Below are 11487 nucleotides of genomic sequence, written 5' to 3' on the forward strand. Positions count from 1 at the left end.
CCCTTTCGCACCCCTACCTCCTCCTGTAGCTCGTTCTGCTCCCACTGCCACGTGACCAAGTCCTGCCAGTTCTTTAAGGTCCCAGGCAGAGTCACCTCTTCCATGAAGCCCACTAGGGCCCCTCTGCTGGCTCCAGACAGCCATAGCTCGTTCTCTGGGCCTCTCCTCTCAGTCTGCACGGGCCTGCCAGGGTCATTACTTCTCTCTCCTTTAGGCTGTAGGCCCTGAGCACCAGGCTGGCCTGGAGCTGGAGCCTGACGCTAGGGCTCCATCGAGGAGGCGATGGGCTACTCCGGAGGTCGGATTGGGATGGGTGCTCCCCTCTGCCCCGGCTTCCGGGTCTGGGTGATTGTCTGGTGAGAGGTGTATGCGGTGGTGTTGCTGGTGCTGGCGGGTGATTTCAGGAGCCGGGGTGGGGAGGGGGGCAGCCAAGACCCAAGTGGGGTAAGGATGGCATGGAGTTTCTCTTAGAAAGATGTCGAGCCTCAGGTCAGAGAGAAAGAGCGAGGCGAAAGAGGGCACATGGGGAAGGGTGAGGGGGCATTGAAGGGTGAGGGTGGCGGGGCAGTGTGGGGGGGTGTGGAACAGAGAGTGGGGGAGGCTGGGGTCAGGGGAAAGGTACAGCCAAAGATCAGGAAAAGGCAAAGGCTTCTTGGTCCTTAAGCCATGTACGTGTCCCTTCTCAGGCCTCAGCCAGCTCCACCTCTGGCCATTGGCCTTTCCAGAAAATCTCCCCCTCCGGGGCCTTTGGGGCCCCTTCCTCTTCTGGTTTCCCATCTGCCTCTCTGGCTACTCCTCCAGCTGCTCTGTCTTCCCTCGGGTTTGGGCCTGGCCTCTTCTCTCTGCACCCTCTCCAGGGACCCCCTCGCGCATCCAGCCACCCGGTGGACATCTCCACTTGGATGCCACACAGGTGTATCAAAGTCACCGTGTTCGGTAGTAACCCTCCTGGCCAGGCGTTCAAACCAGAAACCCAGGAGCCAGCCCTTTCTGTCTCCAGATCCTGTGACTTCTGCCTCTCCCAAAGCTCAGTCAGTCTGGCTACCTCTTGCCACCCCTGCTGCCGCTGGCCGGGGCCTGGCCCCTGTCACCTCCCACCTGGACCTCTGTGACAGCCTCCTAGCAGCCTCCCCACGTCCATTCTGATCACCTTCCAGCCAGTCCTCCACAGGTCACTCAGAAACCTTCTCAAAGCACACATTTGATCGTGTCATCCTACCTCCCCACCTTAAGCACCCCTGCATCTCCACCACCACCCCCTCCCCCGCCACCCCCTCTCTGCCTCTACANCTTCTCACTCATCCCTGGGCCTTTGCAGGGGATCCTCCCCAGGCCAGCCTCGCTCTTCCTCGGGGCTCCTCCCAAATCAGCACTTAATCTGGGAAGTCTTTCCTGAGCTTAGGTCAGGAATTCCCTTCCGGGGCTGCCGCTGCCTTGTGCCCCCCACCCCCACCCCCACCACACTCACCACGTCTGCCCTGAAGGCATTACACTGCACTTCCGCTCCTTGCTTCTGGAAGCTCTACTGGGAGACCCTAACTGCCCATGACAAGGGCTGGCGTGGGCAGGGTCGGAGCCCAGGAGCTGCTTGTTGAAGGAAGCAGGGGGGACTGACCGGACAAGAAAAAGGAAGACAGAGGGCTTCCTCCCAGGGCTAGGCAGGGAGGCGGTGGGGCGGGGAACTTTCCAGGAGCTGGCAGCAAGCAGGAGGCCTTGGTTGGCCCTGGGGTCCAAGTGGAGGCTGCCCAGGGCCTGTGTGCATGTCCTGTGGAAACCGACCCCCCCCCTCCGCCCTCCCCAGGAGACACAAAAATCTGCAGAGTAGCCTCCAGCCCCGGGGCCTCTGCCGCCAAGGATGGGCCCAGGCGGCCCACCACCACCCGCCAGCATATTCAGCAGCAGCCCCGGGTCCCAACAAAATGAGCCACATATGGAGCCCCCCCCCCCTTCGTGCGATGTCCTTGTATATTTTGAATATGAAAGTCCTGCTTTAAATCACTCACCCCTGGGGGGAGAAAAGGGACGCCCTGGGGAGATGAGGCAAGTGATGAGGCCTGAGCTGTTCTTGTCCTCTTCCTGGGCTTGGCAAGCGTGCGGACCGGGAGCTACAGGCCTGGGTCCTAGGCCTTGCTCTGCTCGCACCCTGGGAATGGCCGCAGCGCACAGAATGGGTGGTGGGGCCTGTAAGGCCGCCATTAAACGGAGCAGTGGGTGTGAAGACCTAATGATTCACACATGGGACTTTAGGTGACAGGCTGGATGTCCGAGCGCCTGGCCCTCACTGGGCCCCCCTCAGGGACAGCAGAGGCAGAAGGAGGCATCTAGGCCTGTGTCCCCAGCCAGGCCCCCTCCCGGCTTCCAGGGGGCAGCCTGGAGGCTGGGGGTCTGGGCAGTGACCACCCCCTCCCAGGCCGGGCCCGAGGAAAGGGTGAGCTCACCCTCTGGCCCCGACAGCAGAAGCAAGCGGCTAGGAGAATAATTAAAATGCCAGAGGTTAGGAGGTGAAGTTACAATGGAAAGAATGAAGCCCAGCGTTGCCGCCACTCGCTGCCGGCTGCTCCTGCTGCCAAGCCCACATTTGATTTTTATTTCGGGAGCCGCCAGCACAGCACTTGGGAGGGAGCAGAGAAACCTCACTCCTGCGGGCCCTGCCACGTCTGGAGCTGGGGCCGTGCAGGGGAGGGGCTCCTGGGGCCCCGAGGAAGAGCCTAGAGGGCCCTCACCCCAGGCCGCCCAGCGCTCGGCGACTAGGCATGGGGGGTGCTGGAGTGGGGCTGGGAGGCAAGGAATGGAGACCCCGAAACAGCGAAGGCTATTCCTTCCTGTTCTCATCGGCCTTTGCCCCTTCACTGCCCTCATTGGAAACTGAGGGAGAGAAAAATCATGCCTGCCTTTTGGCTCCAACTTTTGCCCCCCAACCCCAACCCTGGGGGCGTCCAGTCTGTGGACAGGTGCACAGAGGCGGAAGGGCTCTCGCTCTGATCTTATTCCTCATGACTTGCTGTGTGACCCTGGGGACATTACTAGCCCTCTCTGGACCTCAGTTTCATCTGTAAAATGGGAGGGTAGGCAAGAGAAGCGGGTTCAAACACGGATCCACAGAGATGTTCGGAGGGGGAGGGCCTGGGCGCTGTCCTCCCCAGGCCACCTTCTCCCCAGCACATCTCTTATCTGCCCCCTCCAGGGACTGGGGGAGTGGGGGCAGCTGCTGATACATCCTCTGAAGAGCGCTGAGCTCCTTCTTCCTGTAGACGGGAGCCCCGGGGGCCAACTCACATTTTCCTGCTCTCGGCTTTCTCCACCGCCCGTAATACACTCCAGATGGTTTCTTCATCCGAAAGCCGAGGCAGCAGATTCCAGAAGGAAAGTGGTTGGGCTCCTCTCTGGGCTCCTCTTTCCATCAGGCTGGAAAGGGGGCCTGGGTGAGGGACTGGAGCGGCTGGAAAACTGGAAGGGGGTGGGAGGTGCTAGCTCCACATGAGGGGAGTGGGAGATCTCCCCAGGTTCCTCTCTGCTGGGGACAGTGGGAGAGACTGCGGGACAGGCCCGAGGCAGGGCCATGACTCAAAGCACCTCTGGGGTTCCTGAAGGTTCTCTCCCTCCTGGGCAGCTCACCAAGAGCCGTTCAGGGGGCTCTGGGCCCCGGGGAGGAAGGTTTGCCAGTGTTTCCAGGAAAGAACATCATCCAGTGAGCCAGACACAACTGGGTTCAAATCCTGCCCCTGCCCCTTGGAGGCTCTGCAAGCCTTGATGTCTCAGAGCCTCAGTTTCCTCCCCTGTGAAATGGGGACAGCTACTGCTGCTTATGGTGGCTGTGAAGGTGGCACAGATAATGCACAGAGTGGCTTCCCATGTCCTCAGGGCTTCAGGAAGGGACCAGTGGTTGCCCGGGGGACACTCTGAGCACACAGCTTGCCTCCCCCCTTAGGAGAAAGCCTTGGCCTAGCGTGACTCGGTTCCTTCTAGGACACCAAGGGGACTTCAAGTCACCCTTTGGAGGCTGTTTTGGAGACAAGCCAGGCAGAGGGTGCTATGGGCCTGAGGCGGAACCCCAGCCAGGGCTGGCCTCCTCCCAGGCCCCGCCCCCTCCACCTCAGCCTTGCAGGACTCAAGCCTGGGCCTCGAGAGCCACGTAGAAGCAGAGGGGGCTGGGAAGGGGGGACGGTCTCTCCCCGCCAGGCCCCGCCTGCCCCTCAACTTCCCCGCCAGCATAACCTCCCAGCCACGCTCCCCTCCGCCGTACAGAGGGGAATGCTTCGATTTTTCCCCCAGAAGAGCCAAGAGCAAAATGAGAAACAAATCCAGCTTGGGGCTGCTGGTCCCCCCTCCCTGCCTGACCCATGGTGAATGGAGGGAGGGGGAGAGAAAGCCCCCAGCCCCTTCCCTACCCCCATTCCCACGTCCTACCCAGAACACTGGTCTGCCCCAGTATCACAGGGGCAAAAGGCCTAACTGCGGAGGGGAGGGAGGCAGAGGGAAGGGACCCTCACTTCCCCACACCCACTGTGAAGCAGAAAGTCGGGGGCTCACATTCTTGCTTCCCCTCCCCACCCCACCCCCACCTCCGCNTACAAGGAGGCTCTGCGCTGGGACCATTATCAGAGGGGAAGGGACAGTCACCGCTTTCAGGTGCTTCCTGTCCAGGCAGAGACCTCCAAGCCCCCTTCCATGAAGAACGCCCCCACCCAGGCCCTTCCCCTCCTGGAGCTCCCCCTACCACCACACTCCCCTCCCTCACTGACCCCTCCCCACCCCAAGTGGCTATCCCCCCCAATGCGTCGGTTCCCTCTCCCTCCTTCCCCCAGCCTCGGCCACCTTTCTCTGCAGTGACCTTGCCTCAGCCACTCCAGGAAACAGACGCATGGAGATGCGCAGAGGTGCAGGCAGTGACCCAGCCAAAGTCCCGCACACCTGGCAGGCCTGAGCTAGCATTTCCTCTCCTTACCCTAGAGGTGCTTGGTACCCCATCCTGGCCAAAGCCCGCCTCCCCGGGCTCAGGACCCTCCACCCCTGCCCCGGTTCACCTCCTGTGGCCCAGCCTCCTTCCCACCTGCCCACATGTGCCTGCTGGTGGCTCTCACCACCCTGCACTCCCGAACCCCCACATCACCTTCCTGGCTCTCTCTTCCCTTCCCAGCACACTTTTCTTTTCTTTTCTTTTTTTTTTTTTTAATTTCTGAGAGAGAGAGAGACAGCATGAGCAGGGGAGGGGCAGAGAGAGAGGGAAACACAGAATCTGAAACAGTCTCCGGGCTCTGAGTTAGCTGTCAGCACAGAGCCCGATGCAGAGCTCGAACTCACACACCGCGAGATCATGACCTGAGCCAAAATCAGATGCTTAACCGACTGAGCCACCCAGGCACCCCCCCGCTGCCCCCAGCACACTTCTTATAAGGGCTCTCTTCCCCGCCATTGAGCTCACTCTTCAACCCCCTCCAATCTGGTTCACCGTGGGAACCCTGGAAGGGACTCTGCGTGTAGAAGGAAGTGAAGTTCTCTGTGGATAAGAGGACATCAACCAGACCCCCATAACCTGTCACACACAATGTCCACCTTTCAATTTAAAAAAATTGCCAGGCATCTTTCTTCCTCCTCCTTGCCCCCCTCTTTCTTTTCCTCTTCCCTTCTCTTCCCCTCCCTTTATTTTTGTTTTAACATTTATTTATTATTGACAGTGAGAGACAGAGCATGAGCAGGGGAGATGCAGAGAGAGGAGGAGACACAGAATTTGAAGCAGGCTCCAAGCTCGGAGCTGTCAGCACAGAGCCCGATGCGGGGCTCAAACTCACAAACCGCGAGATCATGACCTGAGCTGAAGTCAGATGCTTAACCGACTGAGCCACCCAGGCGCCCCTATTCCCTTCCCTTTAAGCAGAGTTCCGTCCAGAAGCCTTTAGATGAGTGGACCAAGGTCAATGTCCCTCAGCACGGGATCAGGTAGGGGTGCAAGGCAGTGGTCCAGCAATGGTTTTGGAACTCAAGTGAAGTAAGGAGGGCATCCCAGCTTGGGGGGACAGCCAGAGCAAGGCAGGCAGTGTTTGGGGGTGGGACTGCAGAGAGAGAGAGAGAGAGAGAGGGAGAGAGAGAGAGAGAGAGAGAGAAGAGGGTCAAATCTCAATCATGCAAGCAGAGGGCCTCTCCTGAATGTCAGCTCCCGAGCAGAAAAAGGAGGGCATCCAAGGAGGAAGGTTCTGGTGTGGGATGTCGAAGCCCATACAAGATAAGGAAGATATCCACATGGAGCCAGCTCAGTGAGGGAGAGTGGTTGGACCCTGAGGCCGTGAAGGGGGCATTTGACCAACATAGTGGCCAAGCACTGGTACGTGGAGTCTATGGGGGGTGAGGAAGGCATCTGCAGGCATGGGCTGGGGAGAGGCAGAGCATCCGGAGCCCTGGATGTCAGAGCCTGCAGGGGTGAAGAACACATCCATGTGGGGGAAGGGGTCATGGGGGTGGCCTGAGGCAGGTGTTGGAGCCCAGGAGGGCTGAGGAAGGTTCTGCATGGGAGACAGTATCAATGAGGCCATGGCTACCCACATGGGGACCACTCCAGTAAGTACATACGTGGAGGGGATGAAGCAGGTTCCTCAGTGTTGGTAAAGGACGTTACAAATATGGAAGGGAAGAAGAAACTAGAATGCACCCTACGGTGTTGGGTGGAATTGGAGGAATTGGTGAGAACTTGTGATTTTCAAAATAAATAGATACAGAAATAATTGTTGATGTAAGTGTGTCTATAGGTGTTTATACTGTGTGCAGGCGTCAAGGTCTGTACCTTTATGTACAGATATGCATATATTTCCTAGCTTCACCCACTGAGAGGGTTTGGGGAGCTGTGACATCTTAATGATAATGAACATAGCTAGCACCCACGCCTTGATTTCTTTCTTTCTTTTCAATGTTTATTTATTTTGAGAGAGAGAGAGAGAGAGAGAGCAAGGGAGGAGGGGTAGAGGAAGAAGGAGAGAGAGAATCCCAAGCAGGCTCCACACTGTCAGCACTGAGCCTGACCTGGGGCTCAATCTCAAGGATTGAACCATGAAAATATGACCTGAGCCTGTATCAGGAGTCGGGAGTCGGGCGCTTAACAGACTAAGCCACCCAGGTGCCCCTTTTCTTTTTTCTTTTCTTTTCTTTTCTTTTCTTTTCTTTTCTTTTCTTTTCTTTTCTTTTCTTTTCTTTTCTTTTCTTTTCTTTTCTTTTCTTTTCTTTTTTTCTTTCCTTTCCTTTCCTTTCCTTTTCCTTTTCTTTTCATTTCATTTCTTTTCTTTTTTAAATTGAAGTGTAGTTGACACACCATGTTAACATTAGTTTTAGGGCTATAACACTGTGATTTGATAACTCTGTATGTTATGCTATGCTAAAGTCTTGATTTCTTTTATTTAAAAACATTTTTTTAGTGTCTACTTATTTTTGAGAGACAGAGACAGAGCACGAGCAGGGAGGGGCAGAGAGAGAGGGAGACACAGAATCTAAAGTAGGTTTCAGGCTCTGTGCAGAGTCTGAGGTAGGGTTTGAACTCACAAACCATGAGACCAAGACCTGAGCTGAAGTCAGACACTTAACCGACTGAGCCACCCAGGCTCCCCTAGAGTCTTGATTTCTAAATGCCATCGTCCACCAGAATAAACCAGAACTTTTTGGAGAAATGACTGATTACAGGGCTGGGACAGGGAAAGTACAAGACAAGCCTGAATCATCTTGTGCCAGAAAATACTCAGAAATGATTAAATAAAGTTACCATATGACCCAGCAATTCTATTTCTAAGCGTAACCCCAAGAGAAATAAAAACAGGTATCCACACAAAGACTTGTGCCGGAAGATTTATAGCGACATTGTTCGTAATCGTCAAAAGGTGGAAACAACTCAAAATGCTCATGTTTTGTTTGATGAAAACAAACAAAACATGCTATATCCATAAAATGGTGTATAATTCAACCATAAAGAGGAAAGAAGTACACTAAACCTTGGTCTGTGAGCATAAATAGTTCTGGAAACATGCATGCAATCCAAAGCATTTGTTTATCAAGGTCAATTTCCCTGTAAGAAGTAATGGAAACTGAGATGATTCATTCCACGACCACAAGATGTTCATATAAAAATGATTACAATACTGTAATATAATACAAGACAATACAGTAAATACAAAATATAAAGAAAAATCAACAAACCAACCTGCACTTTCCTTTGAAAACTTTTGTGGCTGGTGGAGACAAGAGAAAGGAGGGTTATTGTGTAGGACGACTTTCACTCTCACTAATGGAATCACTGCTATCTATTGGCTCAATGGATCTTTTTCTTTTCCTGCACCTTTAACAAGGAAACTATCCAATGACACTTGCTTTTGCCTCCTTTTGAGGATTTCACAGAAACGTGACATTGCATTGTTGTTAAACAAATCCATCGCTCACACTGTTACAGCCTTATTCGGGTGGTGCTTTTCTACAGAATTTTGCACCGTTTCCCCCGTTTTACACATCTCCCTAATCTCATTTGAAGTGAGGGATTCCTCTACCTTTCCCCCTCCTCCTCTGCCGTCCTCCGTAGCGTCTTGCTGCTGCTCGCTTGTGATGCAGCTCCATCAACTTGTCGATGGTCACTTGGGCCTGAGACTGAGCATCCGAGTGTGGGAGATGATCGCCCACAATCCCACAGAGAGAGAGAGAGAGAGAGAGAAATCACTGGCTCAGTTGTGATATTTGGTGTCACGTATCACTCCTAGTGCAAGACATGGCTCGTTTATCAAGTTAAAATGTATTGGAAATGCTTGCTCGTCTTGTGAAACACTTGCAGAACAAGTTACTCGCAATCCGAGGTTCTCTTGTAATTATATATGCTACACCTTGGATGAGCCTTGAAAGCATTATGCTAAGTGGGAAAAATCCAGAAAACACCACGTATTATATGATTCGTTCATATGAAATCCCAGAATAGGGAGATGTATAGAGACGGGAAGTAGATTAGTGGTTGCCTCGGGCTGAAGTTGGGACGGGAGCACTCGATGATGGTAGCCAGAGATTACAAGGTTTACTTTGGGGACAATGAAACTGTTCTAAAATTGACTGCGGCACCGGTGGCACACATTTGTGAACGTACCAAAAACCACTGAATTGTACACTTTAAATGGGTGAATTGTATGGTATGTGAATTATACTCAATAAAGCTGTTCTAAAAATAAGTATTCAAAGAATGATGGAGACATGTCGAAGGAATACAGAAGCCAGCTGAAAGGGGCTTCCGTGGGCTGGATCTCATTATTCTGAGCATCAACATAAATAAAATGATACTAATAGATTATAACTTACTGAATAAAATGGGAATCCATGACTCAACACCGATATACTGAAGTGAAAATATGAGTATTTTCATATTCATTCAGTATGTTGAGGAAGGGGGATATTGATGTGCTCTTAAAGTGCTATCCCACAAAATATTTATCAAACTGCAAAGGGAAAGGGTTAACGTGACAGTGGAGAAGGCTGGAAGATGCCAATTGAATCAAGCAGCCAAAATGAACAGCAGAGTAATAGGATTAATTACAATCATGCACTACCCAATAGGATGCAACGAGAGAGAGAGATAGCATCACTTCTGTGACATTCCTACATAAAAGGCACAAATGGAATCTAGTCATGAGGAAAGGTTGGACACGTCCAACTTAAGAGACCATCTACAAAATAACTGACCTACCATCTATAAGAGTGTCCTCGAAGTTAAGAAGAGACGGAAACACTGTTCCAAACTTGAAGGAGACTAGAGGTATCTGAGAGCCAAGTGTAACATGTGATTCCATACGAGATTGTTTTGCTGCAAGGGCGTTATTGGAATCACTGGTGAAACGTGAATGGAAGGTGTGGATTAGACGGGAGTCATGTTCCAATGTCAAGTTCCTGATTTTGATGGCGGTATTGTGGTTATCGAGGAGGGTGTCTTTGTTCGTAGGAATCGTGCGTTGAAGTGTCTGGGGGATGGTGGCAACATACCTCAGGTGAGTCAGGAAAATGGGTTTTTGTATTATATTTGGGACCATGCTATAAATTTGAGATTGCTTGACATTACATAAAAGTAATTATCATTTTATGCAAAGAAACTGAACTAATGCCTAAAATCTAAGAGAAAATCAGATCATATAAAATACAACCTCACAAGAGATCCAGGTTTTTTTCTTTCCAATTTTAAGCTCAGATTAAACGTAGAAACCTTCATAGTTACGAAGGTCATTTTTATTTTTTCAAGATTTTAATTTTAAGTAATCGCTACACCCGGGGCTCGAACTCACAGCCTCAAGATCAAGAGTCACATGCTCCATCAACTGAGACAGCCTGGTGCCCCAGTTGTAAAATCTCTTCATCCTTGCTCAGAATTGATTCGCCTTTATATACACCCATCTCCCTCCACCCAATCTCATTCCTCCATCAGCAAGTACTCCGTTATCCACTGTCATCTTAATAAGCACATGCGCGCGCGCGCATACGCACACCCCACAGACATAACCTTATTGTTTTAAATTACTTTGTACGTTCGCTTCTCAAAACCACAGAGATCATGCGTTGGGTAGACTGAAAGGTCTTCTGAGGCTCAAATTTGGCTGTTTCCATCAAGACACGGTTTGAAAAGGACTAAGATTATACTGTATAACAAAATAGATAAAAAGTGGTAGAGTTTCAGAAAAGAAGGGGGATTGATGAACAATAAAGAATTAAATGGAATCTTAGAATGGAAAAAATACAATAACCAAAATTAAGAATTTATTACACAACTCTACAGGCAGCATAGATGGAGCAGAAGTAAGAATTAGGGAACCGGAAAAGAATTCAGGAGGAAATACCTAGATTGAAGCACAGACAGAAAAAATAAAAAGACAGAGAACACAGAAAATAACACTATGGCTACATGCAACACAATAAAATGTCTAACATCTGTTTCTGGAGGCCAAAAAGGAGAAGAGGAGAGATAATGGGGCAGAAATAATATTACTAGCCAAAAATTTTCTATACTTGACATAAGAATCAAGCTAAATAGGGTAATTAACAAGAAAACCATACTTAGGCACATTGTCGTTAAATTGCTAAAAATTAAAAACAGAGATAAATCTTCAGAGAAGCATTGCTTCAAAGAAACAATGACAAACTGAAGAGATGAAACATGTAAAATCTAAATGTGTTTTGAATAGATAGGATTAGCAGCATATTAGACATTGCGGAAAAAGAGAGCAGTAGACTTGAAGCTATATGAGGACCTATTAGCAGAATATATCTGAAAGGAAGCACAGAGCGGGGCAAAAAAGAAGCGCACTGAGAACATAAGAGAATTCATGACCTATGACAGGACGTCAAGTACTCTAACACTCTTGTAGTAGAAATCCAGAAAGAGAGGGAAAACTGAAAAAATAGGGACTCAACATTTTCCAAATTTGCCAAAAACTAGGAACCCAAAGATCCAAGAATCTCAACGCTCACCACCAAATGAAAGCAAGGTCCATTATA

General features: G+C 51.0%; 1 non-coding gene across 1 annotated transcript; it reads right to left on the reverse strand.

Annotated features, from left to right (window-relative positions):
- Positions 1-10527: 10527 nt before the first annotated feature.
- LOC144242131 (small nucleolar RNA U2-19) lies at positions 10528-10607 on the reverse strand. Its single transcript, XR_013338302.1, has one exon. It is a non-coding gene; the product is annotated as a small nucleolar RNA U2-19 (small nucleolar RNA).
- Positions 10608-11487: the final 880 nt, after the last annotated feature.

Source organism: Crocuta crocuta, unplaced genomic scaffold (genome assembly GCF_008692635.1).
Source record: "Crocuta crocuta isolate KB4526 unplaced genomic scaffold, BGI_CrCroc_1.0 scaffold352, whole genome shotgun sequence".
Classification (NCBI taxonomy): domain Eukaryota; kingdom Metazoa; phylum Chordata; class Mammalia; order Carnivora; family Hyaenidae; genus Crocuta; species Crocuta crocuta.